The sequence below is a fragment of the Triticum urartu genome, chromosome 6 (assembly GCF_003073215.2).
Source record: "Triticum urartu cultivar G1812 chromosome 6, Tu2.1, whole genome shotgun sequence".
Taxonomy (NCBI): Eukaryota; Viridiplantae; Streptophyta; class Magnoliopsida; order Poales; family Poaceae; genus Triticum; species Triticum urartu.
In genome coordinates this window covers 409,232,710-409,260,643 of record NC_053027.1, presented here as the reverse complement: position 1 = coordinate 409,260,643, position 27,934 = coordinate 409,232,710, and positions in this window count along the sequence as shown.

The following is a 27,934-nucleotide window of genomic DNA, read 5'->3' as shown; positions in this document are numbered from 1 at the left end:
GCGGTCTACCGGTAGTAAACCAAAGCCGCTTGGCAAGTCTCGGTCCAATCCAGAAATGCTTAATCCCCACACACGAAAGAAAGGTAGAAATGACCACCAGAGGAGAATGAAGCGCCGGAATGCAAAACGGACAACGGGGAAAATGCTCGAATGCATGAGACGAACACGTATGCAAATGCAATGCACATGATGACATGATATGAGATGCATGACAACGACAACAACACACGGAGACAAAAACCCGAACCCGAGAAAATAAAATAACTTAACGCCGGAAACGGCAAGAGTTGGAGTACAAATTGGGAAAGTAATATCCGGGGTGTTACAACACTCCACCACTACGAAAGGATCTCGTCCTGAGATTTAGGACCGAAAGAACGCCGGGTACTCAGAACGGAGGTGGTCCTCGCGTTCCCAGGTAGCTTCACGGTCGGAATGGTGTGACCACTTGACTTTGAGAAATTTGATTGACTTGTTGCGAGTCTTGCGTTCAGTCTCTTCAAGAATAGCAACTTGGTGCTCACGATAAGAGAGGTCTTCTTGGAGCTCAATGTCCTCGAAGTTGATGGTGCGGTCAGGAGTCTTGAAGCACTTTCGGAGCTGAGAGACATGGAACACGTCATGAACATTTGCAAAGTTTGAAGGAAGCTCGAGTTGATAGGCGAGGTCGCCTCTCTTGCTGACAATCTTGAAAGGTCCCACGTATCTGGGGGAAAGCTTCCCTTTGATACCGAAGCGACGAGTACCTTTCATAGGAGAGACGCGGAGGTAAACATGATCTCCGATCTCGAAAGCCAAATAACGGTGCTTACTATCATAGTAGCTCTTCTGGCGGGATTGGGCTGCTTTGAGGTTATCACGAATGACTTTGCACATTTCCTCTGCCTCTGTGATTAAGTCATTACCCAAAAGCTGACGTTCACCGGTTTCAGACCAGTTGAGAGGGGTACGGCACTTCCTGCCATACAGAATTTCAAATGGGGCCTTGCCTGAACTTTCTTGAAAACTGTTGTTGTAGGAGAATTCAGCATAAGGAAGACAATCCTCCCACTTCATGTCGAAGGAGATCACACAAGCCCTGAGCATATCTTCAAGAATCTGGTTGACACGCTCGACTTGACAGCTAGTTTGAGGATGGAAAGCTGTGCTAAAGCGGATGTTGGTGCCCATGGCCTTCGGAAAAGAATCCCAAAACTTCGAGGTAAAGATGCTGCCACGGTATGAAGAGATCACTTGTGGAATACCGTGCAGAGAGACAATTCGAGAGGTATAGAGTTCCGCCAATTGGGCTGCAGTGATCGACTCTTTGATAGGCAGAAAGTGAGCCACTTTAGTGAGTTTGTCGATGACAACGAATATAGCATCATTGCCATGCTTGGACTTTGGAAACCCAGTCACGAAGTCCATTTCAATGTGGTCAAACTTCCATACTGGAATGGCAAGAGGTTGGAGGAGACCAGCTGGCCTTTGGTGTTCTGCCTTCACTCTTCTGCAGACATCACATTCATTCACGAATTGAGCAATCTCGCGCTTCATTCGAGTCCACCGATAAGCTTGCTTGAGGTCCTAATACATCTTCATGCTCCCAGGGTGGATGGAGAGGAGAGAATTGTGAGCCTCATTCATGATCACTTTACGGAGGTCACCTTTGGGCACAACAATACGATCCTCGAAGAAGATGTACATGTCATCAAGGCGGTAGCACTTGTACTTGGGCTGACTCTTGGCAATCCCAATCTTCACCTTTTTCACCATAGCATCAAGAAGCTGGGCTTGGCGAATCTGGTCTTCCAAGGTAGGAGAGACTTGAAGGTTGGCGAGGAAACCTTGAGGAACAATTTGTAGATTAAGTTTGCGGAAAGCTTCACAAAGCTCGGGTTGATAAGGCTTGAGAATCAAACTGTTACAGTAAGCTTTCCTGCTCAATGCGTCAGCGATCACATTGGCCTTGCCTGGAGTATACTCAATACTCGGATTATACTCTTGAATCATTTCGACCCATCGAGTTTGCCTGAGGTTGAGATTAGGCTGAGTGAAGATGTACTTGAGACTCTTGTGATTAGTGAAAATGTCCACTTTTCTTCCCAATAGAAGATGTCTCCAAGTCAAAAGAGCATGCACAACTGCCGCCAACTCGAGATCATGAGTGGGGTAGTTCTTCTCATTAGGCTTCAATTGGCGAGAGGTATAGGCAACAACTTTATTCTCTTGCATCAAAACTGCACCAAGACCTTGGAGAGAGGCATCACAAAAGACCTCGTACGGCTTGGATTCATCAGGCGGAGTCAGAACTGGAGCAATGATCAATTTCTCTTTCAAATGTTGAAAGCAATATCACACTCCGGAGACCAAACGTACTTGACGTGCTTCTGGAGAAGATTTGAGAGAGGATTCGCAATCTTAGAAAAGTTTTCAATGAATCTTCGGCAATAGCTTGCGAGACCGAGGAAGCTACGGAGTTGCTTCACGTTCTGAGGAGGTTCCCAATTCACAATTGCAGACACCTTCTCAGGATTCATGGCAATGCCCTTGGTAGAGATGATATGACCAAGATAAAGAACTTCATCAAGCCAAAATTCACACTTGGAGAACTTGGCGTAGAACTGATGTTCTCTGAGCTTATCGAGTACCAAATGCAAGTGCTTGGCATGATCTTCCTTGTTCTTCGAGAAAACCAGAATGTCATGGAGATAGACCAAAACGAAGTCATTGGTGTAGGCATTGAAGATGAAGTTCATCATGCGAGAGAACGTCGGAGGAGCGCTGACGAGGCCAAAAGACATGAGAGTGTATTCATATGAACCATAGCTTGTCCTGAAAGCCGTCTTGGGAATATCTTGCTCACGGATTCGAATCTGATGATAACCCATACGGATCAAGCTTGGAGAATACTTGGGCACCTTTGAGTTGTTCGAACAGCTCGTTGATGTTGGGAAGTGGGTATTTGTTCTTGATGGTCTTCTTGTTCAATGGACGGTAATCAACACAAAGTCGGTCCGTTCCATCCTTCTTCTTCACAAAAAGAACATCACAACCCCACGGAGAAGAACTAGGCCGGATGAGACCCATTTTCTCTTGAATATCGAGTTGCTTCTTCAGTTCCTTCAACTCTTCAGGTCCGAGCTTGTAAGGACGTTTGCACACAGGTTCCGTGCCAGGCTCAAGATCAATAACGAATTCAAATGGCCGTTGCGGAGGCATTCCTGGAAGCTCCTCTGGAAAGACGTCTTGATATTCGCAAACGACTAGAATTTGAGAGATGGCATCCAATTCACCCTTCTCATTGAGAGAAAACAGACGGATGGTATTATCCCGAGCGGCAAAGACAATTACATCCTCAGACGAATGAGTCAATTGAATCTGTCTGGCTGCACAATCAAGCTGAGCCTTGTGCTTAGAAAGCCAATCCATCCCGAGAATAAGATCAATATCCGAGTTACCAAGAACCATTGGAGAAGCCAGAAACTTGAAATCACCCATCATGATAGAAACATCCGGAATCTCGTGATTAGCGAGCAAGCATTTACCCGGAGAGACAACTGCTAATGGTTTATGCATAACTTGGGAAGTCAACTCATGCTTAGATGCAAAAGGCTTCGAGATGAAACAATGCGATGCACCAGTGTCAAAAAGAACTTTTGCAGGAACATCGTTAACAGGAAGGTTACCCATGATCACATCTGACGAGTCCTCTGCCTGGGCTGCGTTCATCAAGTTGACCTTGGCGTGCTTGGGGTTATGCTTGACCACAGCTGTACTTGCCGATCTGACAGGAGGAGGAGGAGGAAGAAGCCTCTGGTTGAAACACTTGTTGGCATAGTGACCCTTCTGTGGGCACTTTTTACATGTGACCTCTGAAAGTGGACGGTGATACGGAGCACTCGATCTTGGAGGTTGAGACGAAGTCTTTTTCTGAAAGCCAGGGTTGGGTGGTTGGGAAGAACCACTACCACCTTTTCTCTTCTGCTAATACGGCTGATGGAACGGAGGAGGAGGAAGCCAATACTTCTGCTGCTTGGCCACTTGAGTAGAGGAAGGAGTAACATCTCTGACTCGCTTCTTGGAAGCATCACACCTCAACTGAGTAGCCTCTTGCTTCAATGCCATGTTGTAGAACTCATCGTATCTCAAGGGCTCAAAGAGAACAAGAGCTAGCTGAATTTCTTCTCTGAGACCACCCCTGAACTGGTATATCATGCTCTTCTCATCAGGGACATCCTGCTTGGCAAAGCGGGCGAGCTTCTGGAACAACTTGTTGTAGTCATAGACAGATAAAGAGCCTTGCTTCAGGTTGCGGAATTCCTCACGCTTGCTTTCAACCACGCTCTGAGGAATATGATGAGCTCGGAAATCTTGACGGAATTCATCCCATGTGATAACACGTCCACCTCTGGAGTCCTTGTACTGTTGGAACCATTCTGCAGCTTGATCTTTGAGTTGCAAGTAAGCGAACTTAACAAAGTCCTCAGGCCTGACGTTACTGCACTCGAAATGCTTGCACAGATCCAGAAGCCAATCGTCAGCATCGGTTGCCTCAACAGAATTGCTGAAAGTCTTTGGCCCGTTAGCAAGGAACTGGTTGAGTGTAGCAAAGTGATTCTGATTGCTGCCTTGATTCCCTTGGTTGCCTTGATTGCGCTCTTGAAGAATTTGCATGATCAACTGTGTGTTTGCATTGGTTGCGGCCATCACAGCTTGCCATGCCTCCGGAGGAGGTGGAGGTGGTGGCAGATCAGGATTCGGAGTTATGCGTGTTGGAGGAGCTATCCTGAAGAGGTTGACATCCATTAGCACATTGACAGACAAATATTAAAGCTGAATCCAACGGAATGAAAATTGCAACATATAGTCTTCACATCTGAACAAAATGAGCGAATGCATTCCTCTTGAAATGGTCACATATCCATAAATTGAGAAGCCACGTAGAATTAAGGTAGAGAAATAATTCAACAAGGTACGGATCAAGAACGAATAATCGGTAAGAAATCCCAATCTCAAACCAATATCCGTGGAAGAAGAACTAGAGCTACTAGAATTCCCACCTATGAAACTCCCGAACCTTTTCGGTTATGCAATTAGGTGTTGGGGATACAGGGGAAGGATAATATCTCACCCAAACTAGCAAATCCTACATCTAGCTGTATCCATCCTTCAACACATAACCAAGAAACCTTCGGAAACCATCTACCTCAACCTTCGAAAAGCATCCGTTATACAAGTTATGGCGATACTCCCGAACTCCCGCCCCACTACTGGGTGGCGTCGAGGTTATCTCACCAACGAACTACATAAAAGAGATTTTCGATGTCGGCGTACTAAACTCAGGTATTCCAGAACTGCAACGATAAAATTATGACGACAACACCTCAGAGCTCAACTTCCCGGGACACTTCCACAAAACCCCTGACAGGAGGCACCAATACAATGTTCTCATCATAACACCATCGAAACGATTCCAAGATACCCGCGTGATCCTAAATTTTTTTTTCGTGAAATTTGAGAAGAGAAGAGTCAAAACTCTACGTCAGGATGCCTTACTAGAGCGATGAGGAGACTGGGAAGTAAAAAAAAGGATTCCTAAAATCTCCGATATATAATTCCTAAATGACTCAAAACATTTTTTTAGACACAACTCGGCCGCTAAAAACGATCAAGCAATGGGGTTCCTAAGGTCGGGGAAGGCTCTGATTACCAACTTGTAACACCCTCGATGCGACTATATCTCCCACGTGTCGAGGCACGACTTAGAGGCATAATCGCATTGAAGGCATATGTCGCAAGTTAGGCAATCTTCACAACATCCCATGTAATATAAATCATAAAGGGGAGATAACATAGTTGGCTTACACTCGCCACGTCAATCAAGTACATAAATAACATTACATCAACAAAACACTCATGGCCCGACTACGGCGCCAAAATAAAAGATAACCCAACATGCGACACGGTCCCAATCACCCCCAACTGGGCACCACTACTGATCATCAGGAAAGGAAACATAGTAATGTTGAGAGTCCTCATCGAACTCCCACTTGAGCTCAAGCGCATCTCCTGGAGCGGAATCATCAGGCCCTACATCTGGTGTAATAGTAATCTGTGAGCCACAGGGACTCAGCAATCTCGCACCCTTGCGATCAAGACTATTTAAGCTTATAGGTAAGGCAAGGTAAAAATGAGTGGAGCTGCAGCAAGCGACTAGCAAGTATGGTGGCTAACTTATTCGCAAAAGAGAGCGAGAAGAGGAGGCAAAGCGCGAGCGAGAAACTAGACAACAACCTGCGCAAGCATTACTCCAACACCGTGTCCACTTCCCGGACTCCGCCGAGAAGAGCCATCACGGTAACACACTCAGTTGATTCATTTTAATTAAGTTAAGGTTCAAGTTATCTACAACGGGACATTAACAAATTCCCATCTGCCCATAACCGCAGGCACGGCTTTCGAAAGTTCAAATCCCTGCAGGAGAGTCCCAACTTAGCCCATGACAAGCTCACACGGTCAACGAAGGAATAGACCTCCTCCCAAGACGTTCTGATCATACTCGGTATCTTGGTTCTTCAAGACACTTCGACAGGTTAAAACAAGACCAGTAACAACGCCAGAATGTGCCGACAAAACTTCTGGTAGGCCAGCCCAGAGTTGCCCCTGGTAGCCACCGGCGGCTGACAGTTTGGACCAACACTCAAAGGAGCACTGGCCCGGGGGGGTTAAAATAATGATGACCCTTGAGTCTGCAGAACCCAAGGGAAAGAAAAGGCTAGGTGGCAAATGGTAAAACCAAGGTTGGGCATTGCTGGAAAAGCTTTAAACAAGGCGAACTATCAAGGGGTTCCCATTATAACCCAACGGCGTAAGGAACGCAAAATCCGGGAACATAACACCGATATGACGGAAACTAGGGCGGCAAGAGTGGAACAAAACACTAGGCGAGAGGCCGAGCCTTCCACCCTTTGCCAAGTATATAGATGCATTAAGATAACATGGCAATATAATGATATCCCAACAAGTAAATAAATGTTCCAACAAGGAACGGCGTTCAATCTTCACCTGCAACTAGCAATGCTATAAGAGGGGCTGAGCAAAGCGGTAACATAGCCAATCAACGGTTTGCTAGGACATGGTGGGTTAAAGGTTTGACATGGCAATTTAGGAGGCTTGAAAGCAAGTGGTAGGCATCGTAGCAATGTCATAGCAGAAGAGCGAGCGAACTAGCATAGCATAGATAGTAGTGATTTCGAGGGTATGATTATCTTGCCTGCACAGTTGTCAGAGTTGACTGGATCCTTGAAAGCAAACTCAACGGGCTTCTCGTTAGCAAACTCATCTCCCGGCTCTACCCAAACAAGACAAACAAGCAACAAGGACACAATCAACCACGTGCAAGGATCAAACAAGATGATGCAAAGATGATATGCTATGCGGGATGCGATGCGAGATGCATATGCAAGATGTGACAGGGAATGCATGAACCTGGCCTCAACTTGGGAATCCAAGTATGCCACTGGAAAGATGAGATGAAATCGCTTGAAAACGATATAAAGAACGCCGGAATCGGAGTTACGGTTTGGAAATGGCAAGCGATTCAAATATGACACCGGTCTGCGATTTACAGCAAGTAGCCATAAATGCGATGGGACGAACATGCTACAGCACCCAAACATGACAAAAAAATACATGGCAGGGATGCATTCAAGATGCTTAAGAAAATTCTAGCACTGAGCTACGGCCAAATCATCCATTAACAGGTTCAAACAAGCATGGCAAAAATGCATATGACAAACAGATCTCAGACTCAGTGAAATTAACACTTGTCTGGAATTTCAGATCTGGTAGCACACTTCGGAGCAACAAAACTATATACTACAGGACCTGAACATGGAAAAGTAAAGCATGGAATGGAGCTACTCAAAGAGCTTAAAAAAAGTCCCTTCGTGACCTTGAGGCAAAAGGGATCAGAAAATACAATTACACGCATGTGAACATAGCAAGAACATAATCAGTTTTCAGACTTAGTGAAACTGGAACATGCTGAAAACACAACTCAAGTAGGCATGTTTACGAGCTCGATGCACTCAATACGAAGCAAGTCATGACAAGCTAAGCATACATCCACCAAGACTACACAAAATGCAAGGTAGACATGGCAAGAACAATAGCATAGCATGCACGGATCAACTACAACATCATCGGCAAAATTGCAAACAAGTTGACAATCTGCCCACATTCACAAAGTAGCAAAAGTAGAGCTCGATTGACTCAAGCTAGGGTGCTCCATAATTGCAAACAAAGACATGGATGGATAGAGCACTACAAGAATAACAAAACATCCTTACTGATCATCCTCAAAAGAGGCATGGATCACTAGGAAACAACATGAACATATGGCAATATGAGATAAACAGCTCAAGGACTTGGTAGAAATGCTAAGTCCCTGAAAACAGAATTACCAAGTGCACTACTTTGCAAGCTTGTGCTAGTCACCACACACATCACAAAAATACATGGATTGCAACTCTGGAGAGATGACAAAACCCTTAACAAAACATATGTAGAGCATCAGGGCATATCATGCACACAATAATCATGGCAAAAATGACAAAAACCCAAATGGAGTAGCAGATCTGACAATTATCTCAAGTAGCCCTCTTCTAACAGCATTTCGGGCATCAAGATGAACTCAAATGAAAATTATGCAATGGAATGAAATGATGTACTCTCTAAGATGAACATTTTGATATGCTATATGCATGAATCGGAGCTACGGATGCAAAGGTACGAGGCTATGAACAAGGGCACTTGGGCTAGGAAAATCCGGGGACTTAGTGAAAAAAAACCACCTCCGGATCTAGGGTTTCACGCCACGCGAACCGAGGTGGCCAGATCTTCGCCGGAATCGCTGCGCGAGGTTGCCGGAGAGGTCGGAGAAGCAAGGGCCGGCCGGATCTCGCCGGATCCGGGCCGGGCGGCGGTGGGTGGCGGTGCGTGGCGGGAAAGCAGCGGCGCATGGCGAGGCGGCGGCGGCGGGGCGGCGCGGTCAAGGCGGCGGCGCAGTGGCGAGCTCGGGCGCGGCGGCGGCCGAGCGGCATGGTGGCGAAGGTGAAGCGGGGTGGCATGGCGTTGGGCGAGGAGGCGCACGGGGCTCGGCCCGGCTGGCGGCGGGCAGGGCCGGCGCTGGGCCACGCGGGCCCGCGCGGTCGGCGGTGAAGTGGGGCGCCCGCAGGGACACGTGGCGCTCCCTGGTTGGTGGCGGCAGATCGAGCGGACACGTCCGGTCGCGGATGGACGTGTCCGGCCGGCGTGGAGACGAATTTTTTAGTGTTTTGGACGAGGGGGTCCGAGATTTGGAATGGGGGTTCTTTAAATAGTCATAGAGGGAGCTAGGAGAGTCCAAATGAGGTGCGGTTTTCGGCCACGCGATCGTGATCGAATGCTCTAGATGATGGAGCAGGTTTAGGTGTGTTTTGGGCCAAAATGAAGGGGTGTTGGGCTGCAACACACACGAGGCCTTTTCGGTCCCTCGGTTAACCGTTGGAGTATCAAACCAAGTCCAAATGGTACGAAACTTGACAGGCGGTCTACCGGTAGTAAACCAAAGCCGCTTGGCAAGTCTCGGTCCAATCCGGAAATGTTTAATCCCCACACACGAAAGAAAGGTATAAATGACCACCGGAGGAGAACGAAGCGCCGGAATGTAGAACGGACAACGGGGAAAATGCTCGAATGCATGAGGCGAACACGTATGCAAATGCAATGCACATGATGACATGATATGAGATGCATGACAGCGACAACAACACACGGAGACAAAAACCCGAACCCGAGAAAATAAATAACTTAATGCCGGAAACGACAAGAGTTGGAGTACAAATTGGGAAAGTTACATCCGGGGTGTTACACCAAATGATAGTTATCCAGCTAATTGGATGCCTCGATTTTCAGGAAGACATTAAGATAAAGATCCGTTAGGGATGGCATCGTGGCTGGTTTCCGAAATTCTTGGAAGATGACGTCATGGCGGGTTACAAGGTTTTTGCAGCAGATATGGAAGGATTTTTCTAAAGTCTTGAAGGTTGACATGAACAAGTCCAAATCAACATGTGGCCAAATGTTGGGGATATAACTATTAGGTATGACCCGCCCAGGAGGGGCCGGGTCAACCCTATGAAGATTCATCACAATGAAGCCCAAGGTCACATGACCATTCATAGATAGGCTTAGTAGAGGGCCCAGACCCAAAGGCGGCTTAAGGCCCATGAGTGTAAATCACCTTGTATGTAAACTTGTATAGTAAGGCATATGTAAAAGGTCACCGAGCCGGATACGTTGTATAAGCCGGCTGGGACTCTGAGGGCCGCAGGGCGTCAACCCGTGTATATAAGGGGATGACCTAGCGGCGGCTTAGGACAAGAAACAACAGATCGAGAGCCGGGTCAAGCGTATTCGCCCCCTGCTCATCAAAACCCTAGCAATACCAACAAGAAAATGGAATAGGCTTTTACCTTCATCTTAAGGGGCCGAACCAGTATAAACTCTCCGTGTCCTTTGCCCTAATTAAACCTTTAAGTTAACCTCAACGCAATGGCTCCACGACTAAGTCCTCACACTAGGACATCTGCCGTGACAATTCCACGACACCATCCGAGATGGTGTCTAGATTGGATCTGGTGGTTCTGGACTCTGCGGCGGCTGGATGAATATCTCGTCGATTCCTTTAGGGTTTCTGGAATATTGGGGTATTTATAGGGTAAAGAGGCGGTGTGGAGGGCACCCGAGGCGGGCACAACCCACCAGGGCACGCCTGGGCCTCCTGGCGCACCCTGGTGGTTGTGCCCCCCTCGGGGTACCCCCTAGGCGCAGCCAGGGCCCGTTGTGTTCCTTCTGGCCCATAAAAATTCTCCGTAAAGTTTCGGGGCATTTGGACTCCGTCTGATATTGATTTTCTGCGATGTAAAAAACATGGAGAAAACAACAAGGGGCCTTGGCACTATGTCAATAGGTTAGTTCCAAAAATGATATAAAATGACTATAAAATGATTATAAAACATCCAAGATTGATAATATAACAACGTGGAACAATCAAAAATATAGATACGTTGGAGACGTATCAGGGTCTCACAAACTTTGACACAAGTATTTCTCAAATTCGCAATTACGCACTAGTATGACTCTAATATCACCATAATTATATCTCAAAACAATAATAAGGAATCAAACTTCTCATAGTATTCAATGCACTTTATATGAAAGTTTTTATTATATCCCTCTTGGATGCCTATCATATTAGGACTACATTTATAACCAAAGGAAATTACCATGTTGTTTAAAGACTCTCAAAGTAATATAAGTGAAGCATGAGAGTTCAATAATTTCTACAAAATGAAACCACCGCCGTGCTCTAAAAATATATAAGTGAAGCACTAGAGCAAAATTGTCTAGCTCAAAAGATATAAGTGAAGCACATAGAGTATTCTAATAAATCACAATTCATGTGTGTCTCTCTCAAAAGGTGTGTATAGCAAGGATGATTGTGGCAAACTAAAAAGCAAAGACTCAAAGCATACAAGATGCTCCAAGCAAAACACATATCATGTGGTGAATAAAAATATAGCCTCAAGTAAAGTTACTGATAGACAAAGATGAAAGAGGGGATGCCTTCCGGGGCATCCCCAAGCTTAGGCTATTGGTTATCCTTGAATATTACCTTGGGGTGCCTTGGGCATCCCCAAGCTTAGGCTCTTGCCACTCTTTATTCCATAGTCCATCAAATCCTTACCCAAAACTTCAAAACTTCACAACACAAAACTCAACAGAAAATCTCATAAGCTCCGTTAGTATAATAAAATAAATCACCACTTTTGGTACTGTTGTGAACTCATTATTTATTTATATTGGTGTGATATCTACTGTATTCCAATTTTTCCATGGTTCATACCCCCTGATACCGATCAAGAACCGAACATATGGCACCTCTGAGTTCTGCACACGTTCAGCTCGATGACGTCCCTCGGACTCTTGATCCTGCAAAGTGTCAAGGGAGAGTTTTGTTTGCACGACGGCGTGGTGAAGGCGATGGTGAAGTGATCCGCGCAGGGCTTTGCCTAAGCACTACGACAATATGACCGGAGGCGTAAACTGTGGATGCGGGGGGGAGGGGGCGCCGCACATGGCTAGGAATCAATGTTGTGTGTTCTAGAGGTGCCCCCTCCCCCCTCCCACATATATATAGGTGGGAGAGGGAGAGGGGCTGCAAGGGGCGCCCCAAGTTGGAGTAATCCTACTTGGGCGCATCCTCCAAGTCGGCCTCCCTCCTTCCATGTCCATCCGAGGGGGAAGGAAAGAGAGGGAGGAGGGGTAGGAAAGGGGGAGGCCGAATCCTCCCCTTTCCTTCTCCCTTTCCTTTCTTTCCTTCTCCTCCTATTCAGCCTATAGGGGGCGCACCAGCCCCTTTTGGGGTTGGTCTGTCCAACTCTTGGCCCATTAGGCCCATATAGTTTGCCGAGGGTTGCCCAGAACCCCTTCCGATGACCCGATACACTACAAGAAAAAAGACACATCCATGACATTTTGGGCCAAACGAAAAAATATTATGTCATACTTATGACACTTCTATGAAGATAATTGTGACAAAACCCGGTATCATCATAGATGTGATGGGTCCCACTTCTATGACAAAAAATCATGACAGAAAATGGGATTTTCGTCTTGGGCGGGATGGAGACGCAGCTGCATGACATTCTTTGGGCCGCCCATGCCGGAAAAAACCATGGTAGAAGCGAGGGCGAGGAAAATATCGGGGAGTTCCTGGTTACGGTGGGTGGTCGGGGGCCGAGCGATGCACATTTCTCTCGTATGTACGCGCGTGTGTGCGAGGCGTTGGGCTCTAACTGAACCAGAGCGATTGAACTGCAGGCTACGTGTTACTAAAACTGAGCGATCGATCGATGGCTGTTAACTGAACTCGATCAAGCGATTCCTTCACTACTGCTGCTAACTGAAGCCGATCGATGCTGCCTCTGGATGAACAGTGAGCGTTGTTGGGGGGTTTGGATGAACAGTTCCCGGTGGGGGTTAGATGAACAGGAACCCATGGTAGTAGAGGTCGTTGCCACTGGATGAATAGTACCCCGACCGATCGAGCCGATGGATGAACAGGACCCCGTGGTGGGATGGATGAACAGGACCCCGTGGAGGCTGGTTGGACAGCAGCTAGTGGAGGGCTGGTTGAACAGTAGCCGGTGGAGGGCTGGATGAACAGTAGCCTGTGGAAGGGTGGTTGAACAGGACCCCCGTGGAGAGGGTTGGTTGAACAGTAGCCGGTGGAGGAGCGCGTGATGGAGGCTGGATGAACAGGAGGCCGTGGATGAACAGTCGCAGGTGGAGGCTGGAGGAGGTCGACGGTGGATGAATAGTAGCCCGTGAAAGCTGGAGGAGGTAGACGGTGGAGATGAACAATATCCCGTGGAGTCCCGTTTTGCGGTACGCCACACCCCTCCTGATCAACAGGACCCCCGTTTTGACCCTAGCACTCCAACACAAGTCCGTTTCCTCCGTTTTGCGGCACGCCACACCCCTCTCGGTCAACAAGACCCCGTTTCGACCGTAGGAGGTCCGAGAGAAGTCCGTTTCCTCTGTTTTGCGGTATGCCAGACCCCTCTCGTTGAACAGGATCTCGTTTCGACCATGGCCGGTCGAACACAAGGTCGTTTCCTCCGTTCTGCGGTATGCCAAGCCTTGTTTCCATTGGCTATTCCGTCCAAGCTGGTTGGCTCCCGATGAACATGACGACGCATTCCGTTCCAACACAGCCAGTTGGCTCCCTAGGAACACGACGATGACACAGTTTCTCCGTTCTGACCCAGCCATGTACATGAGCCATGGCCCTATGTATGCGCGAGTAGGCGTTCGAGACCCCGCCCATATGTACGTACGTGGCCGTATTTACTTTCTTGCACCCTGGCGGTTGTACCTATGTGTACATGCTATGTGCGTGCCTCTAGTGTGACACGTGCGCGCCTCTACTACGACACGTGCCCTTCCTTGCACGGCCACGGTTCATCGCTGCAGCCTGTAGACAGCCTGCGACCAGAATGATGACGCTACGTACACTTCGACCAGGTGGGTCCCGACTATCAGGCACTTCCTTGCGTGCGAAGATGTAGCTGGTGGGTCCCAGCATTCAGGGGGGAACGTTCTTTTTGTGAAATATGGTGGCCCGTATGTTGGGTCCCTGCTGTCAAGTGGAGGAATCATTATTTTGCGCGTAATAAGGAGGCACTTCCTTGCTGCGGCCGTGGACCCAGCTGTCAGCCTCTCCACGTACAGTACTCTTCCGATGGAAGTCGTTCGTTGACCACATTGACCACGTCGTGCCGAGAGCACCAAGGCGGTGCACGACAGCGAGGCCTAGGAAGGGGACGACGCGGAGCCGGGGAAGACGCGGCAGTGGATGCCCACGTGGAGAGGAGTAAGAGGGTTCACTGGTTCGGCTGCGGTGTGAGGCTGTCGTCATTGTAAGACCTAGCCAGCGGCGGGAGTAGTAGGGGGCGGTGAGGCCTCCACGGTAGCACGTTTGGCTACGGGAGGTAGGAGCAGGCAACACGACCGGCGCTTCTTTGGGCGGCTGGAGCAAGAAGACCAGAGGTTGAAGAAGAACTACGGCCGTTGGATGGACATCGTACGGTCAATGGAGCTAGAATCACTCATATGGACTAAGTTGACAAAGCCCTCCGTCCCCGTCAACTTAGTAGGCCCACATGTCAGCCTCCCACTATGCTGGGTCCCAGCTAGCAGGGCGAGTATTCATTTTTTTGTGCGTAATAAGGAGCCACTTCCTTGTGTGCGAAGATATAGCTGGTGGGTCTGACCTGTCAGCGGGGGAAATGTTTTTTTCGCGAAATATAGTGGCCCTTCCGGTGGGTACCAGATGTCAGGTGGAGGAATCATTATTTTCCGCATAATAAGGGGGCATTTCCTTGTGTGCAGCCGTGGACCTAGCTGTCAACCTCTCCACGTACAATCCACGTCCGATGGATGTCGTTTGTTGACCATGTTGACCACAACATGCCGAGAGCACCAGGGCGGTGGATGACGGCGAGGCCTAGGAAGGGAACGACACAGAGCCAGGGAAGACTCGCCAGCTGTTGCCCACGCGGTGGGGAGTACGAGGGTTTACTGGTCCGGTTGCCGTCGCCGGAAAATAACAGGAGGTGTGGGTGAGTAGAGGAATGGCTTGGCCAGCAATCGAGTAGGGTGGGGTGGTCCGGCCTGTGCGGCAGCACAGCCGGCCATGGGAGGCAGGAGCAGGCAGTCCCACCGGCGCTGGTTTGGGCGGCTGGAGCAAGAAGATCAGATATTGAAGAAGCAGCACAGCCATTGTATTAACATCCAATGGTCACTGCTGCTAGAATCGTTTGTAGACTAAGTTGACAAAGCCTTTCTGTCAGGTGGTTGGTGCGACATATGCCAAAGGATGGCTTATCGTTGTGGGAGCCAATAAAACATCGCCGGTGCCTGGAAACGGGATAAGGCGAAGACATGCACGCAGGCGAATCTTACCCAGCTTCAGGGCTCTCCGTGGAGATAACACCCCTAATGCTGCTCTGCGGGGTCTCCGCATGATCACTAACTCGATGGGTAGTTACAGAATGCTCGTTGAGCTGTTCGGTGAAAGGATGAAGGAGGGCCAGGCCAGCCCACTCCTCTTGTCCTTGTGGTGTCTAAAGGCTATCCAAAGAGCGATCCCCCCTACATGGGAACCCCGGGGGGGTTATATAGGCCTACCCCCCAGGGGTACAATGGTAAACCGGCTGGGCGTGGGCCCTAGCCGTCTGTGTCTACGCCCGCCGGCTTCTCCGCCGACTGGTGGAGCCCGCCGACTGGTGGGCCCGCCGGCTGCCGACCCTTTGGTCGACAGGCCGACCCCACCGCTCCGGGGTCCTGTCGGGGGCTGATTACTGTTACCTTGCCCCTGGTGACGATGGCTTTGTCGTGGTAAGCATGGCTACAGTGCCGCCGCGAGGCGGCTCATCACTGTAGCCTTGCCTTCTCCTGTCTCCTTAATGAAGCACCTCCTTGGAGGGAGAGAGCTGGCCGGCTATTGGAAGCCGGCCATACCCTTGGCCAACTGTGGGAAGCCTGGCCGCCCTCGAGATCTCCCTGACTGAGGGGGCCTGCCACCCACGGGTCGTACTGACCGCTCGCCATCGGTGACGTCACGATCATCGTGGCAACAGTGCCGCGCCGGATGGGTGATGGCTGCCCCGTACGGTGCACTTTGGCCATGCATGCATAGGGATCCGAGGGTGGCAGGTTTTACTATAGCCACGCCCTGTCTTGTCGCCATTATGTGGGTGCAGACTCTAAGGGCAAGATCTTAGTCGCCTGCTGAGGGGCCAGCTCCTGGGAGTCGGCCTTTTCATGGCCGGCTTCTGGAAGTCGGACCTCTCGTGGTCTTGTTCCTCAAGGATTTCAGGGCTGGGCCGCCTTTGCGTAGCCGGCTTGAGAGCTAGCCGGCTGGGGGAAGGCGGCCCCATGTCTTGGACGCTTGGAGGCTTGATCGGCCTATAATTTTTTCTGAAGTGCCAGGGGAAGCCGGCTAGGCTACCCGTGGTCATTTACTCCGACAGTAGTCCCCGAAGCTGGTTGGGCTCCGAGGCAGAAAAAAGACGAGGAGCTCAGTCAGCTTCCTATCTTGAGGAGCCGGGAACTAGGAGCCGGTTTCGACTAGGCGCGCCGTCTCCTGGAGATCTCGAAGCTTGAAGGAGGGTGCCAGTTGGCGCGCGGGTCCGGCTGTGAGCTGACCGTTCGTCGTCTGTGCGCCACGTGGCACCCTCCGGCTGGAAGTGGCCTGCCAGCCCACGCGCGCGATGGGACGCCGCCGCAGTCTGGGGCCCGCCACTATAGGGCCTCGGCCCATGGACAGATCTTCTGCGGCCCGGACGGACCGCGCACGCCCCAGTGGCGGTTTCCTCACGCCGTGATGGCGCAATAATCACGGGGCGTGGGGGAGTGGGTGCAGTTAATCCCACATCCCCCCACGTCCTGCCTCCTCGGCTTCGCCGCACGAGGCTATAAGTAGGGGAGAGGAGGGGAGCGCTAAACGCTCGCGCTCTCTCCCTCGCTCTGCCCCCTCCTTCTTCTTCCTCCTCTCGTCGCGACAGCTACCTGCTGCCGCTCGACCTTCCTGCCAATCTTCTTGGCTTGCCGTCACTTTGTCGCAACTGGGTCGTGCGCCCTCCTTTCGCCGCATCTTTCTCGCCGCCGCGTCGTCCCCATGGCGTTGTCGAGCTCCTGGGACGGCTCCAACGTCCATGACGACCACGTTGACTTCCTCCGTCGGACGCGGCGGCTGCCGGGCGCGGATCTCGTGCGGGTCCGCCTCGCGTCGGAGAGGGAGATCTCGCCCGCGCTGGAATAGGACGAGCGGGTAATCTTCTGCTCGCACTGCCTGCGCGGTTTCGGCCTGCCGGCGAGTGGGTTCCTCCGCTCGTTCCTTGAATTTTATCATCTCCAGCCGCATCACCTCACTCCCAACGCGGTGATGCTGCTGTCGGCCTTCGTCACCCTATGCGAGGGTTTTCTTGGTGTCCTCCCCACTCTTGAACTGTGGGGAGAGTTCTTTCCGTGTAAGCTCGGCACCGTCGTCGCGGGCGTGCCCGCCCCATGCGGCGCCTTCATCGCCATGCGGAGGACGAGCGACAACAACCCGTTTCCGCCCATCCCACTGATCCAATCGTTGAAGCTCTGGCAGAAGTCCTACTTCTACGTGAAGAATATTGCTTCGCAAGGTGACTTCGTCAACCTGCCGTATACATAGCTAGCTTGCCGGCTGGGAGGCAGCCTTCATGGTCCTTCCGGTCCAGGTCGCTGTCTCCGGGCGGGTCCGCCTCCGTTGCCCGGCTCCGGTAGATGATCCAGTCGGAGGGTCTGTCCGGGGCTGACCTGGTGGCCGCCTTCGTGGAGCGCCGGGTGCTCCCGCTCCAGGGCCGACCTCATATGATCTGCCAGATGAGCGGCCGCTTCGACCCGTGTCGGCTAAGCACCAAGGAGATGCCTCACGCCGAGGTGTCTTACATGGTGAACTACATTTCCAACTGCAAGCTCACCGAGGAGTGGCAGTATGGCAAGGTGCCGTACTCTCGCGCCAATCCTCCGCCGGTGGTAAGTTTCTCTTCCTCTTTCTCTTTGATTGTTGCCAAGTTCATGGTGGCCGACTCCTGACCAGCCGGCCTTTCTTTGGCAGAACCCCATGCTTCCGCCAGGAGCCAGGGCCGCGGGGGTGGAACGCCAGTTCCTCCCCGACTGTACGATGGACGTTGTGGACGACCCAGACCTGGGGGCGGCCACCATGGAGGACGACGTCGCGGGGGAAGGCGGTGACGCAGGCGGGTCCGGGCTCGGGGCCGGCTTTGAGGACTGGCCAGATGACGACGAGGCCGAAGTCATTCCGCGCCGTCGACCGGCGCCCGATTACCATGGTGCGGGCCCATCCGCCAGGCCGACTGCCCATGGCGGCGCGCAGAAGCGCCGGGCCGCGCCGATCCACTTCGGCAGTCGGCCAAAGAAGCCCAAGAGTGCCGCGGCGGCGACCAAGCGGGACGAGGCGGCCGCGAAGGCAGCCCGCTTCCGCAAGGTGGTGAAGTAGCCGCAGGCGGTTTCAGCGTAAGTGTCGCTATTCTCATGCCTTTCTTTTTTCTTCTTCTTCGGTTGATTTTTTTCCAAACCCATTTTCTTGATTTATCAAACAGGGCCCCTCTTTCCCTTGGGCGAGTCCCGGCCGCCTCCATAGTCGGAGCCGTAGGAGGGTCTTCAAGCTCACGCCGGGTAGATCCCCGCGCCGACCTCCTAGAGGTGCGGAGCGGAACGCGCGAGAAGTGTGGGAGGAGAGGGAGGCGGGAGAGCAGAGGGCAGCTCGAGAGGTGGAGCAGAAGTCGGCGGAGGCGCGAGCCGTTGCGGCCGCCAAGGCCCAGGCGGAGGCCACAGACGCGGCGAGGGAGGCGGAGGCCCTGCAGAACCAGCCTCTGCAGTTTGTCATTCCCCTCCGCGCCGTGGCTCCCGACGCCCCAGTGCCCCCGTTGGAGGAGGCCGGCCGCGGCTAGCCGGAGATGGAGAGGGAGGCGGCGCCATCGCCGCCGACTGGAGCGGGCCGAGGAGGCCGGCCTGAAGTGCCGCCAGCGTAGCCGGCTGGGGGCGAGCCGATCGTGGGAGGGGATCTTGTGATCTCGTCACCGCTTCACCGGCGCGCAGGGAAGGCGACTTCAGCGCCGGACGCGCAAAAGACCATGGACGCCGGCTCGTCGGCCCAGGACCTAGAAGTGGCCAGCGATAGCTCCTCCGGGTGGACGCCGGGCGGCGGGACAGCCGTGCTGAATGTGGCGGCGCAGGACGTCCGGAACCGGCTTCAGGCCCAAGCCACATCGCTGAAGCAGTACACCCAGGAGTTTCTCACGACGCGATCGGTTATTCGGCTGAGTCCTCCTGCTCTTTGTCGATTGCTTTTGATTTCTTCCGTGGGGGCGCGTCAGCGCACCCACTGGGTGTAGTCCCCGAGTTCCGAGCCGGCTGCTGAGCAGACGGCTTGGAACTTCTTGGAAAGCTTGATTGCCGTCTTGTTCTCACCTGCGTCCATTGTCTTATCTGCAGGAGTACCACAACCTCCGCGCGGCCGCTTTCAACTCCCAGGCCCAGGAGTTGCATCAGAAGGCCACTGATCTGACCGAGATCCGGAGTAAGTGCTTCGTTTTTCTTTTAAGTGGGGGCGCGTTAGCGCACCCACTTGGTGTAGTCCCCGAGATTCGGGCTGACTACCGAGTAGTCGGGTCGGATCTTTTCCTGATGACTTCTTTCTTTATATTTGCAGGGGTCAATGTTGACTTGAGGAGCCAGTTGAGCGGAGCCCAGACCGCCCTTCGTGCCAAGGAGGCCGAGTGCGCCGCCCTGGCTCAAGAGCTTGACCGCCTGGCCAGGAGGCTGGCTGACCAGGAGGAGAGCCACAAGGCGGCCCTGAAGGCGGCGCAGGACAGCGAGGCCGCCCTCAAAGCCGAGTACGAGACCGAGGCGGCAAACTGGGCCGAGACGAGGCAGGCACTGAGCCAAGGCTACAGCCGGGTGGAAGACTTGATTGATGGTAGGCCGCCTTCTTCTTTGCTTCCTTGCCTGCCTTCTACTATCTGATTCATTTTTTGACTTTGTGCCACTGCTTTCCTCTTTGTGCAGATTACTTTCCCGGCTACTCTGCCGCCGCCACCCAAGCCATCGACGCCTATCGCGACGCGCGACGGCACGCGAGGGCCGAGATCGCGCCGAATGCCAGCCGGTCACTTGAAGAGCAGCTTCTGGGGCTTCAAGCCCGCCTACAGCCGGCCCATCGCATGCTCCACCATCTTCAGCGCGCCGGGGCGCAAGTGCTGGCCGCCCTCTGGCCTGGCAAGGTGATTCCGCGCACCCCAAGTCGGACCGCCGACTGGCCGGAGGTCGCAGTCGGCTGCTTAGAGGCTTGGAAGGTGTCAGCGGCCCGGCCCGGCGCTGGGCGGGCTCTGGAGTTCGTCCGGGCTTGGTATCCTGGGCTGAACTTGGACCAGCTGACCACCTGGCGGCAGGAGGCTGACGAGGAGCTGGAGGCGGTGCGGCCGGCTATCATCCAGCGCGCCTCGGCGATCGCCGAGTATACCAACACCAGCGCCTTTGCTCCTGAGGTGGATGACGCCGGCATCACTCAGCCGGAGGAGTGGTTCGGCCTGAACCCGGCCGAAGGTGAGGACTCGGCGGAGGAGATTGCCTCAAGTGATGAGGGCGAAGGGGAAGAGGGAGAGGATGACGAAGACGCTGCGCCGGATGGTGAAGCGACCAGCCCGCCTCAGCCCGATCATGCCTCTAGCAACGACGAGACTTGCCAGCCGGCACCGCCGACTCCGCCAACCTGCCCAACTCACCGGTTGTTCCCCTGGCTTGATCCGCCGTCCTAGCTTTCCTGCCTGTTACTTCTTTGAACAATCTTTAAATTTGCGCAGTTCCACCCACTTGGGGTGTATTCAGACTATGTTGAATGCTGGCCTTTCGAAGGACTTTTGTGTAAATATTATGCATGTGTTTGGCTTCCATTTATGTTTGCTTTTTATCCTTTGGCCTTTTCCTTTGCCGCCTTCCCCTGGCCGCCACCTTCCTAACCGGACAGCTGCTCTGCAGTCTGTGGCCGAAGAAGGACTTGGTCGTTTTGGGAAGGCAAGTACTCGAGCTTTCTCAGATTGCAGCAAGGTGAATGGGAAGCCGGCCAGTCAGCTGCTCTGGTAGCCGGCTGGCGGGTGGGAGGCCGGCTCGCGTTATATAAGTTTGTTGGTCCTTAGCCGTTTTTCACGTGGGCATCCTTTCCTGCCCTTGGCTCTTGCCAGTCAGATAGTCGGTTCTTCGAGCTGTGACTTTTTGGCAAGAGGGGGCTTGGGTGCCAGCACACTACTTGTCTGACTGCAGGTGGAACTTCAGATATAACTTGAGGTGGCGAGTCCCCGGGCCGACTGGTCGAACCCGGTGCCGGACGAAGAAAGCAAGTGTAGTAACATAATCGTATGCGTGATACTCGTCATTCATAGATAAAACAGGGTAGTCCCCGAGTGCTCCTCGGGGCACCCCTTGTCTCGTACTTAGTACAAAAGGTAGTGTGCTACGTACTATTTTTTAACTGTAAAATCTTCGTAGGAGATTGGCGTTCCACGGTCGTTCTGACTCCTTGCCGAAATCATCTCTCTTGCGTGCCTTCGGCTTCTTCGTATCGATTAGGTAGTAGGACTCGTTTCCTAAAGCTCTGCTGATGATGAAGGGGCCTTCCCAAGGGGCCGAGAGCTTGTGCTGGCCGGCTGTTCGCTGGATCAGCCGGAGCACAAGATCGCGCTCTTGGAAAGATCTTGGCTTGACCTTCCGGCTGTGGTAGCGGCGCAGACCCTGCTGATAGATGGCGGACCGACCGAGAGCTAACAGCCGGCCCTCTTCCAGTAGATCAACGCCGTCTTCTCGTGCTTCCTTGGCTTCCGCCTCCGTGTACATGGTGACCCGAGGCGAGTCGAACTCGATGTCAGTTGGGATGACAGCCTCGGCGCCATATACAAAGAAGAAAGGGGTGAAGCCGGTTGACTTGTTTGGGGTAGTGCGCAAACTCCAGAGGACAGCCGGGAGCTTGTCGAGCCAACAGCCGGCCGAAAGCTCTAGTGGCACGACCGGTCGGGGCTTGATGCCGGAGAGGATGAGGCCGTTTGCCCGCTCGACCTGGCCGTTTGACTGCGGGTGGGCAACGGATGCTAGGTCCAGCCGGATGCCGTGTGTTGCGCAGAAACGTGCCAGTGCTCCCTTTGCAAAATTTGTGCCGTTGTCGGTGATGATGCTATGCGGTACGCCATACCGGGTTGTAATATCTGCGATGAAGGTGACGGCAGTTGGCCCATTCAGCTTCTTGATCGGCTTTGCCTCAATCCACTTGGTAAATTTGTCCAAAGCGACAAGCAGATGTGTCAGGCCGCCGCGTGCCGTTTTGAATGGGCCCACCATGTCCAGCCCCCAGACGGCAAAGGGCCAGGTGAGGGGGGTGGTCTTGAGTGCAGAAGCCGGCATGTGTTGCTTGGAGCTGAAAACTTGGCACCCTTTGCTGTGTTTGACTAGTTCCTTGGCGTGTTAAAAAGTAGCCGGCCAGAAATATCCATGGCAAAAAGCTTTGGCGACGAGTGATCTTGAGGCTGCGTGGTGGCCGCATTCGCCTTGGTGGATGTCCCTGAGGATTGCTATGCCCTTTTCTGGTTCGACGCAGCGCTGGAAGACTCCAGTGACGCTGCGCCTAACAAGCTCTCGGTTGGCGATTGTGTAGGCTCCGGCTCGGCATTGAACTTGTCTTGCTGAGATCTCATCGGTTAGCAGCTCTCTGTTTACTAAGAAGTTGAGGATGGGCTGGGCCCATGATGGAGCTTTGACTTCTTCTATTGTCAGGACTGCCACTGTGATAGGGGCAGGTGGGCTGGGTGGTGAAGAGTTGGAGTCGGAGTCGGCCATCGCCTGTTGTGTTGATGTAGTCCCCGGGCCGGCTGCAGTAGCCCCCGGGCCGAGTTCCGAATTCCCCGGGCCGGGTGTGACTATGGCAGTCCCCGGGCCGGCTGTTGGAGTCCCCGCACCACCTACTTGGTTTCCCAAGTCGGATCCGACTGCGTTGGGGTTAGGCGGCACGAAGATGGAATTAGATTCTGGAGACGGCTTGATAGACGGTTTGAGGAGGCGGTGGAGAGAAACGGCGGCTGGTATGGCTTGCCGGGTGGATCCTACTCGCGCCAGGGCATCTGCTTGCATGTTGTCGGCACGTGGTATATGAAGGAACTCACATCCTTAAAAATATCCACTGATTTGCTGGACGAGGAAGCGATAGCTCGCCATGTTTGCGTCTTTGGCATCCCAGTCACCGGATGACTATTGGACCACCAAATCCGAGTCACCGTAGCACAAGATCCGGCGGATGTCGAGCTCTTTGGCTAGCCGGAGCCCATGTATGAGTGCCTCGTACGCGGCCACATTGTTGGAGGCGGAAAAATGAATTTGCAATGTATACTTGAGCTTGTCACCCTTGGGAGAGGTGAGGACGATGCCGGCTCCCAAGACGGTGTGCGTCTTGGACCCATCGAAGTGCATCCGCCAGTGAGTGGAGTCGGGAGCCGGTGGCAGGTATTGGGTTTCGGCCCAATCGACGAGGAAGTTGGCCAGTGCCTGGGACTTAATAGCGGTGCGGGGCTGGTAGAAGATTGCATAGGGGGACAGCTCAATGGCCCATTTGGCCACTCGGCCGGATGCATCCCGGCTGCCTATGATCTCGGCGAGCAGGGCAGTACATACGACCGTGATGGGGTGCTCTTGAAAATAGGGCTTGAGCTTCTTGGCAGCGAAGTACACACTGTAGCACATCTTATGGTAGTGTGGGTAGTTCTGCTTCGAGGTGGATAATACTCCGGTTAAATAATACACCGGCCTCTGAACCGGCTGAGCCCGGCCTTCTTCCGGGCGCTAGACTACGATGACAGTGCTGACCACCCGGCTAGTAGCAGCAATGTAAAGGAGCATGGGCTCCTTTTCAGCCGGTGCCACCAAGACAGGCAGCGTAGTCAGCATCTTCTTCAGCTCGTGGAAGGCTTGGTCCACCGGGTTGTTCCACTTGAAATGAGTGGACTTCTTCATGAGTCGGTAGAGGGGGAGGGCTTTCTCTCCGAGCCGGCTGATGAAGCGGTTCAGGGAAGCCAAGCATCCGGTGAACTTCTGGACATCCCGCAGCTTGGTGGGAATCTCCATTCTCTCTATGGCCTTGATCTTCATTGGGTTGCACTCGATGCCGCGTTCGGAGACCAGGAAGCCTAGGAGCTGGCCGACTTGTTCTCCGAACACGCATTTCTCGTGGTTGAGGTTGATTTGGAATCGGCGCAAGTTTTCAAATGTTTCTCTGAGGTCTTCCAGCAAGGTGTCGCGCTTCTCCGTCTTCACTACAATATCTTCTACATAGACGTGGGCATTTCTGCCAAGCTTCTTGAGGAGGCATTTCTGCAAGCAACGCTGAAAAGTGGCACCGGCGTTTCTCAAGTCGAATGTTATAGTCAGGTAGCAGAAGGCTCCGAATGGTGTGATGAAGGCGGTTTTCAGGCGGTCAGCTGGATCCAACTTTATCTGGTGGTAGCGTGAGTAGGCATCCAAGAAGCTCAACAGCTCGCATCCGGCTGTGGTGTCTATCACTTGGTCAATCCTTGGTAGGGCAAAAGGATCTTTGGGGCAGGCCTTGTTGAGGCTAGTGTAGTCTATACACATGCGCCACTTGTTATTTTTCTTTAGCACGAGGACCGGGTTGGCGAGCCACTCTGGGAAGAAAACTTCCGTAATGAAGTCGGCTGCCAGAAGCCGGGCTATCTCTTCTCCTACAATCCTTCTCTTCTCCTCCGATAGTCGGCGGAGAGGCTGTTTGACTGGTTTCGCACCTTCTCGGACATGTAGCTTGTGCTCGGCGAATTCCTTCGGCACAACCGGCATGTCCTTGGGGGACCATGCGAAAATGTCCCGATTCTCACAGAGGAAATCGGTGAGCTTGCCTTCCTATTTGCTGTCTAGGTTTGCCCCGATGGTGGCAGACCTTTCTAGGTGATCTGGGTCCAGAGGTACCCTCTTGGTTTCTTTGGCCGGCTGAAAAGAACCTTGGGCAACACATTCCTTGGGGTCGGGGGACAGGGCCGGATGCTTGCTGGTCATGGCCACGACTCGGTCCAGTATCTTCTTCTCTTCAGCAATCACAAGGGACTCGGCCAGCCGGCTGGTGGCAGCCGCACACTCGGAGGATTTTTTGTAGTCTCTAGCTATGGTGATGATGCCCTTGGAACTTGGTATCTTCATCTTGAGGTAGGCATAATGGGGTACAACCATGAACTTGGCCAGGGCAGGTCGGCCAAGCAACGCGTGGTAAGGGATCTCTAGATCCACCACTTCAAACCACACCGCCTCTCGGCGGAAATGATCCTTGTCCCCGAAGAGGACATCTATCTTGATCTTGCCGATTGGGGAGCAGGACAAGCCGGGTACGATGCCATGGAACACAGTTTCACTGGGCATGAGCTGCTTTGTCTTGATGCTCAGCTTCTGCATGGTGTCACGGTATAGGATATTGATGCTGCTCCCACCATTTATTAGCACACGGGAGAAACGGGCGGCCTGCCTTTCCGTAGCGAGGGTGGCGTCCAGAACCAATGCGTAAGAGCCAGGAGATGGCATCACCTCTGGGTGATCTGTCCGGCTCCAGCTAATAGGCCTTTCGGACCAGTGCATGAAATCTGGGTTGTTGGAGGCGACTGCGTTGACTTCTTGGTGTTGTCGGCGCCGACTGCGCCAATCTTCGGGCTGGCTCGTAAATACGACGTAGGCGGCATGCTCATCGGGGTACTCGTCTTGAACTGCCCCAACCACTGGTCGAGCAGCCGACTACGGAGGAGCCGGAGGCGGCTGACCAGCAGGCGGAGGTGGCGCCATCCCCTCACCCTTGGAGATCCGTGTGAGCCAATGGCATTTTCTGGTCATGTGGTTTGAAGGCTTCGCGCCGCTGTGAAACTTGCAGGGGGCATCAAGTGCTTGCTCGTAGGAGAAAGCCGGCTGCCAAGCCGGCCTGCCGCCCTTCTGCTTCTCGGGTGCGGGCCGCCCTTCGGGTTGTTCGTCTTCGACTGTGCCCACCTGCCGACTGGTGGAAAGCGGCTGGGGAGCCTTGCGCTTGTGGTCGTTCTGGTGCGGTCGTCGGCTGGACTCTCCAGCCGGCGTCTTGGGACTTGGAGCGAGCACCTTCCCGGAGGCGTCCACTCGGAGCTCTGTCTTCATTGAGGAATCGGCCGTGGCGTATTTATCAGCTATGGTCAGCAGCTCGTCAAGCGTAGTCGGCTCGTCGCAGAGGAGTCGGTGCTTGAGGAGGGTGCCTTCTCGGCACCCGGCGGTGAAGTACTCTATAGGTTGAACCTCGTGCACTCCCTCGCAGGAATTGCGGAGCTCAGCCAAACACGTGAGGTAGTCGCGAGTCGATTCATTGGGCCCTTGGACACACAAGGAGAGCTGTCGGGGCTTGGGAGCCCGCTTGTCGGTGCTGGTGAAGTTGCGTATGAAGGCTTCAGTGAAGTCTAGCCAGTTGTTGACACTGTAAGGCTTGAGGCTGTTGAGCCAGGTGCGCGTCGTGCCTTGGAGCTTGAGGGGCACATATTTTACGGCAACACGCCTGTTGCCGTTTGCGATGCTAACCGCGGTGGAGTAGTCGATCAACCAATCTTTCGGCTTCACGGAGCCGTTGTACTTGGGCGTGTCTCTTGGGAGCGAGAACCCTTTGGGGAAGGGCTCGTCGCGGATGCGTGGGCCGAAGCAAGACGGGCCGACATCATCTTCTTCTTCCAGGGCCAGGGACCGTGCAAGGCGGTCGATCCGGTGGCGGGCATCATTCTTGCCGACTCCTTCGTGGCAACCCAGCCAGCCGCTGAGAGTCGGATGCCTGATAGGCGGCGGGGTAGGCTATCTCTCCCCACGAGGCGGTGGAGGAGGGGGGTTTCCCCGCCACTCCACGGCTCGAGGGCGGCCCTCTGCATCACGCTCGATGGAGATTCGAGTCCGGCTGCGGCTGGCAGCCGGCTCCTTTTCTTTTCTCGCACGGGTGTTGCCCGCGGTTGGTGTTCGGGACATCGCGCCGTGCTCTCGGCGTGGGGGAGGACTCTCGGCGCGGACGCCGGCTTCATGCCGCTCTGTGGCCGCGTCGATAAGTTGCTGGATGCGTTTGGTCATGTAGGGGAGCTCATCAGGCCCCAGCCCATTCAACTCGTCTACGGCGCGCAAGTTCTCGAGAGGCATGGCATAGACTGGGCGGTCTGCTCCCAGCATATCAGCGATAGCCGCGCCGTGTTTCTTGACGATGCCTACGCGGCTCGGCCCGTCGGGAGGCGGCATGCCGAAGGCGGCATGGTCGACCTCGCGCTGGTGAGCCTCGGTGAGGCGTCTCATGGTGGCGAGCTTCTGGCCCTCCGCAACGAGGGCGAGGCGGCGTGCCTCCAATGTCTTGGTGTCCGCGCCGGCCGGGACGGGGACGGACAAGTCGTGCAGCACCGTCTGCAGAGCGTCGTGGGTGCTTTCGCCTGAGGAGGCGCCGTGGCTGATGACCAGTACCTCGGTGATGGCACTGCCGCTGCTGTCGGCTCGAGGAAGAGGGTCATTGATGACCACGACTTTGGTGGGGAAGGCGTCAAGGGATGCCATGTCGGAGTCGACAAGCATCGGGTCGGTGGAGCCAACCGACTCCAAGTCCGCGGCAAGCTCGCCGGAGACGTGGGTTGGTCGAGGAGGTTGACGAGGTGGCTCTCGGGGCAGTCTGTGCCCGCGTCGGATGCGGGCTCGTCGGAGATGCGGGCCTCGCCAAGAAGAT